Genomic DNA, 6,799 nt, shown 5'->3' with positions numbered 1-6,799 from the left:
AAAGGACCAGATTCAACCAAAGTAATTATATCAGGACCAATAGAGAATTCATAATCCTTATCAGTAACAAAGATAGGTGAAGTAGCATAAGCAGGATCGTATTTCATTCTAGCATTCAGAGTTTTTTGTTTAAGCTTAGCTAATAATTTCTTAAGATCACTTCTATCATTGCAAGCAAGAAAATCTCTTTTAGTTTCTTCATCCATAACATAGCCCTCATGCACAATAGGTAATTCATATTTATTAGGAGAGCCTTCATGATCACTTTCATCAATATTATCAGTTTCAATAATTTCATTCTCTCTAGCCCTAGCAAGTTATTCATCAAGAAATTCACCAAGTGGCACAGTAGTATCAAGCATAGAAGTAGTTTCATCATAAGTATCATGCATAGCAGAAGTGGCATCATCAATAATATGCGACATATCAGAATTAATAACAGAAGCAGGTCTAGGTGTCGCAAGCTTACTCAAAACAGAAGGTGAATCAAGTGTAGAGCTAGATAGTAGTTCCTTACCTCCCCTCGTAGTTGAGGGATAAATCTTGGTTTTTGGATCTCTCAAGTTCTTCATAATGATAAGAAGATATAAATCCCAAGTGACTCAAAGAATAGAGCTATGCTCCCCGGCAATGGCGCCAGAAAATAGTCTTGATAACCCACAAGTATATGGGATCGCAACAGCTTTCGAGGGTAGAGTATTCAACCCAAAATTATTGATTCGACACAAGGGGAGCCAAAGAATATTCTCAAGTATTAGCAGCTGAGTTGTCAATTCAACAACACCTGGATAACTTAATATCTGCAGCAAAGTGTTTGTAGCAAAGTAATATGATAGTAGTGGTAACGGTAGCAAAAGGTAATGATAGCAAAGTAATATTTTTGGTGTTTTGTAGTGATGATAACAATAGCAACGGAAAAGTAAATAAGCGAAGAACAATATATGGAAATCTCATAGGCAATGGATCGGTGATAGAGAATTATGCCGGATGTGGTTCATCATGTAACAGTCATAACCTAGGGTGACACAGAACTAGCTCCAATTCATCAATGTAATGTAAGCATGTATTCCGAATATAGTCATACATGCTTATGGAAAAGAACTTGCATGCCATCTTTTGTCCTACCCTCCCGTGGCAGCGGGGTCCTAGTGGAAACTAAGGGATATTAAGGCCACCTTTTAATAGAGTACCGGACCAAAGCATTAACACATAGTGAATACATGAACTCCTCAAACTACGGTCATCACCGGGAGTGGTCCCGATTATTGTCACTTCGGGGTTGCCGGATCATAACACATAGTAGGTGACTATAGACTTGCAAGATAGGATCAAGAACTCTCATATATTGATGAAAACATAACAGGTTCAGATCTGAAATCATGGCACTCGGGCCCTAGTGACAAGCATTAAGCATAGCAAAGTCATAGCAACATCAATCTCAGAACATAGTGGATACTAGGGATCAAACCCTAACAAAACTAACTCGATTACATGATAAATCTCGTCCAACTCATCACCGTCCAGCAAGCCTACGATGGAATTACTCACGCACGGTGGTGAGCATCATGAAATTGGTGATGGAGGATGGTTGATGATGACGATGGCGACGGATTCTCTCGTGGTTCTAACTCTGACAGTGATGTAGGGGGGTATGTATGGAGAGGCTAGATCTTACCTATGGAGGAGTTGTAAGCACACGAGGATTACGAGTTCAGGCCCTTCTCTGAGGAAGTAACAGCCCTACGTCTCGGTGCCCGGAGGCGGTCGACTGAATTATGTGTGTATGAATAACAGGGGTGCGAACCCCCGATACTGAGGAGGGGGGTGGCTTATATAGAGTTCGCCAGGCCCCTCCAGCCCTCAGTAATGCATGGTTTAAAGTATATTAAGACTGGGGGTTACTGGTAACGCCCCTAATAAAGTGCTATGATGACCATAAAAGCTACTTAATGACCGACCGTTTGCGTGCAGGGTGACTTTAGATCTCCTGGCAGTCGAGTGGTTGGATCTTGGTCGAGTGATTGCTTCGTGGTTGAGTGTCTTGGATCCGTCGAGTGGGATACCTCCAAGTCGATTGAAAGGTGACTTCTTCTAGCGATGTCCTTGGGTAGGGTACTTAGGACAGGTCCATGCCCCTACCCTAGGTACATAGCTTCATCATTAGCCCCCGAATGGATCGAGGTTCGAGTGGGGAAGGAGTTGGGGATCTTTCCGACTGGTTCTTCATGTTATATGAATGTCTTGTTTTGGATCAATTGTCACAGATGACGTCATCAACTTCTTTCAGTCGCCTTGATCCATTCTTGGCCTCTTGTCGAGTGAATTTCTTTACTTGTGAAGTTCCGAGTGACGGTGTGAAAGGGATCTTCTGTTTGACGAGTTGTTCTGCGGCCCGTAGATTTTGCGGGATTTGAATTTCGGGAAGCGCGTGGGACGGGGGCGGCCGCAGTAATCGGATGGGATAGGACGAAAGTCCTCGATCCCCGTGCCACCTTTTTCGCCACATACCGCGTGCGCGCCTGTCGCGGGATTTGACGGGATTGCCTGGGCCTACCAGTCAGCCACTCGGAAGCGACCTCTTATAAGCTGCCAGCTCAGGACCCCCGAATAGTGCGCCTTCACTTTTCCTCCTTCCTTCACAAGATCCTCGGCCACCTCCGCTCTTACCTTGGTGCCGTAGGTCTGTTCGAGCTTCGCCGGCGACGATGGTGAAGGAGAAGACGTCGGCTCTGGAGCGCGCGAAGAAGGCGGCGGTGCAGGGGAAGGGGAAGAAGTCCGCTCGGGGCGGATCTTCCTCGAGGACTGCTCTGCCCAAGGATTGGATCTAGGGCGACTGGATGCCGTCGGCGATTCAGCAGGATGATCTGGTCGAGGGGGGATTCATTCCTCATGAATCTGCGCGTCTCCCGGGGAAAGAAGTCGAACCCCAGCCTCTTGATGGTGAGTGCGTCCTCCTCACCACCCATATCGATCGCGGATTCTCTCTGCCTCCTCATCCTTTTTTCCGGAGCTTCTTGAACTTCTTCGGAGCGTAGCTCCATCACTTTACTCCCAATTCTATTGTGTATCTTGCTGCTTTCGTTTCCTTGTGCGAAAACTTCTTGGGTTGCCGCCCCCATTGGGGACCCTTCAAGCACATCTTCACTTGCCGCTCTCAGTCGGTCAAGAAGGCCAAGTCGAGTGACGAACGGACGCAGGTGATCCAGCTATGCGGGGGCCTGGCGATCCAGATGAGGGGACAAAGTTCCTTTCCGTCTATCACTTTTCCCGAGTCAGTCTGTGGGTGGCAGTCGACTTGGTTTTACTGTAAAGACTAGGTGACCCTAGGACAGTCGACTGGGCTTCCCCCTTTTTCTCTGAATCGAGCACAAAAACCTGCCTCTCTGAAAGTGACGTTGGAGGAAAAGGCGCAAGTCAAGGTGCTGGTCGGTCGAGTGGTTCAGCTTATCCGCGAGGGTGTGACTGGCATGGACTTGTTGGAAGTCTTCCTTCGGAGGCGCATCCAACCGCTTCAGGCTCGTGACCACCTGATGTGGCTGTACTCGGGTCTCGAAGACACCACTCGGATTCACCCAGAGGAGGTCACTGACGAGATGTTGGAAGGGTGGCTGTCGAGTATCACAGGGAACAAGGACAACCCCCGAGGAGCCAGGAGGATTCCTCCGCTCGACCAAACATACGAAGTGGACAAGGTCTGACCTTGCGTTTCCAACTGTGATCTTGCTTTCTTTATTTGTTCTCTTTGGATCAGTCGATTGACTTTTGTCTTGTTTGCTGTCCTCTAGGCCATTACTGAGATGTACTCGACACCCAATGGCGCACAGGAGCAGGCCGAGGAAGGAGAGGCGAGCGGAGGCGAAAGTGGAGACGAGAGAGAAGATTGGGAATCTGACGACGAAGGAGAGGGGGATGACGACGACGACTCCAGTGAAGAGGAGGAGGAAGAAGTCGAACCTCCCCGCTTGGAACGGCGATCCAAGCTTACACACGACCCTGCGCGGGAACGTGGTAAGGCGACTGTCCCTGTTGGGCAGTCGTCGAAGCGCCCTCGGACCTCATCTCCAGCGCCGACAGAAAAAGCTCCCAAGCACCCGCGCGCGACGCCGTCCAAGACGCCCAAGGCTCTGCCCAAGATGAAGATGACTGTCCCCACCATTTCTGGGTAATAGTAGAATTTGTTTTCCTTTGTTGAACATGACGGACTCTTGGTTGACTCATTGAATAAGCTGACTGACTTTCGAAATTTGCAGTGCTGCCACCTTGGAGATCTCCGCCAAGGACGATGATCAAGAGATGGAAGACGCTGTTACCTCCAACCCCAGTATGATTACTGATGCTCTGCTTTTAGTCGACTGACGATTTCTTATAATTCCGGCCGATTGGATTTTTCTTGTAGCTCCTCCTCATGTCATTGACCTCCCTGATGATGATGACGAAGTGCCGCTGAGGGCGCGAAGGAACAGGAGGGTGCCGGCTGGCAAGACCCCACAAACTACTCCGGCGCCTGAGGCCGTAGTCCGGGAGGGTGGTGATACCACTCGGGCTTCTGTGACCTTCGCTGTACCTCTGACGAGTGTCCGACCTTCGACGTCGACTGCAAATCCGCCTTCGCTTTTTGCCACACACCATGTCCCTGAGGACCAAGTGGGTGCCGCTAAAGAGGCTATACGCCAGGCGGGGATCATGATGGAGCAAGTGAAGGTGGTTCGGGAAGCCAGCCAAGCAGCTTATGACGTGAGTTCAGCTCTTCAGAGCAACGTCCAGGTCAGTCGATTCACCGCTTGTTCTGTTAGGGTATGCTATCTGAAGAATCTCTTTTTCGAAGATCTTTATATCTGTACACCCACTGGGTGTGTCTATTAATCTTTTTGACGAGTGGGGGCACGCTAAGTGCACCCACTGGGTGTAGTCCCCGAGACTACAGTGGACTGCTGGCAGTCGACTGTAGTCTTTATATTGTGTTGCTTTAGTTGAACTTCTTCACTCGGTCTGGTCAGGCCATGTCGAATGAAACTGTACACGGTCGACTGCGGGCAGTCGATTTTTTTTTGGTCGAACCAGTGGGGGCACACTGAGTGCACCCACTGGGTGTAGTCCCCGAGACTACTATCGAATGTTTTTGATTCAGCTGTAGTCTTAGAAACGCCATCATTGTCTCTTGGTTACTCGGAAGCAACTTATCTTGGATGTCTGTCGACTGATTTTTTGCAGAAATCCTGCGAACTTGTGGCTCGCTACACTGAGTTGGAGAACAAACAGATCCAGCTGAACCTTGACTTGAAGCTTGCTCAGGAGAACTTGCAGAAGGCGAGGGACGAAGCAAAAGGTATGGCTGGTGAGCTTTTGTCGACTGTCCTTTCTTTCTGGCCGTCCTCGATGTTGATTTCACTTGCTATTTCGCAGACAAAATGGAGGAGGCTCTGAAGAAGAAGGATCAAGACCTTGCCGAAGCGCAGAAGGAGGCCCTGAACAAAACGAAGCTTGCTGAAGAAAAACTGGCTTCAGTCGGTACTCTTGAAAAGGAAAACTCCAGGCTGAAAACTGCTCTCGACGCGGCTAATCGAGAGGTCAGCCATCTGAAGAATGGCAATATAGCTCTGAATGACAAGGCAAGTGAACTGGCGGGGAAGAGGAATGATCTGGAGGCTTATCTCGGTGGACTCTCCAAGAAGCTGTTCGTCATGCTCGAGGGTAATTACTCCGGCCCGACTGACTTGCAGTTACCAAACCTGCGTAGAGCCACTGACTTATCCTTGAATTGTGTTTACAAAATTCTGCCAGAACTTCGAAGAGGAGACCAGTCGAGTGGAGACAGACTTGGACCCCATCAATTCTCCAGTGAAGGACGAGGCTTCTATGAACGTGCTCCGACTGGAATCTCGTGTTGCCGGCGTTGTTGACTATCTTGCTCGGTTGAAGGTTGCGATGTCGTGGATCGACACGTTGCTCTGGCCTAGGACGACGCTTCAGAATGACCTCGAGTCCCTGATGACTCGACTGAATGAAGTCCCAGGTCGAGTGGCGGAATGGAAGAAATCTTCTGCTAGATGTGGCGCTGACGTTGCTCTGTCTCTGGTCCGCGTCCACTGCAAGGAGGCGCGAGAAGAAAAGTTGGCCGCCATCCAAGTTGCCAATACCAGGAAGCACAACTTTCAAGACTTCATGGAGACTTTCATTGCTGATGCCACTCGCATTGCAGACGGGATCGACTTGGACGAGTTCGTCGCCCCTTCCAGTCCTCCGCCTGAGGAATAAAAACTTTTATGCTTCACTTTAAATTTGCCTCGGAATGCTGAGTGGATTTTGTAACCGTTAAAATCTGTCGAGCTGGAGGCTCGAGTACTTTGATCTGCGGTCTAGGACCTTTGGATCTTATCTGAACTTGATTTATCGTTGAATATCTTCATGAATTATCTGTCGAGTGGAACTTGTTCTTCACTCGAAATAACTTTGTATTTGTGGTGCAGCTCTGAAGGAGAAGGTAGCAGTCGATTTGCACCTCGTCGTCCTTGCGGATTGGGATGTGTTCCGTACTTAGGCGAGCATTGGGCTGCAGCTAAGCCCCCGAGTGGAAGGTCTGCTCTCCACTCGGTAGGATTTTAAAAACTTAGGCGAGTACTGGACTGCAGCTAAGCCCCCGAGTGGGAGGTCTGCTCTCCACTCGGTAGGATTTTTTCAAACTTAGGCGAGTACTGGACTGCAGCTAAGCCCCCGAGTGGGAGGTCTGCTCTCCACTTGGTAGGATTTTTTCAAACTTAGGCGAGTACTGGACTGCAGCTAAGCCCCCGAGTGGGAGGTC

Source organism: Triticum dicoccoides, chromosome 2A (assembly GCF_002162155.2).
Source record: "Triticum dicoccoides isolate Atlit2015 ecotype Zavitan chromosome 2A, WEW_v2.0, whole genome shotgun sequence".
In the NCBI taxonomy this organism is placed as follows: domain Eukaryota; kingdom Viridiplantae; phylum Streptophyta; class Magnoliopsida; order Poales; family Poaceae; genus Triticum; species Triticum dicoccoides.
The sequence above is the reverse complement of the archived record's forward strand: the minus strand, read 5'-3'. Positions refer to the sequence as shown.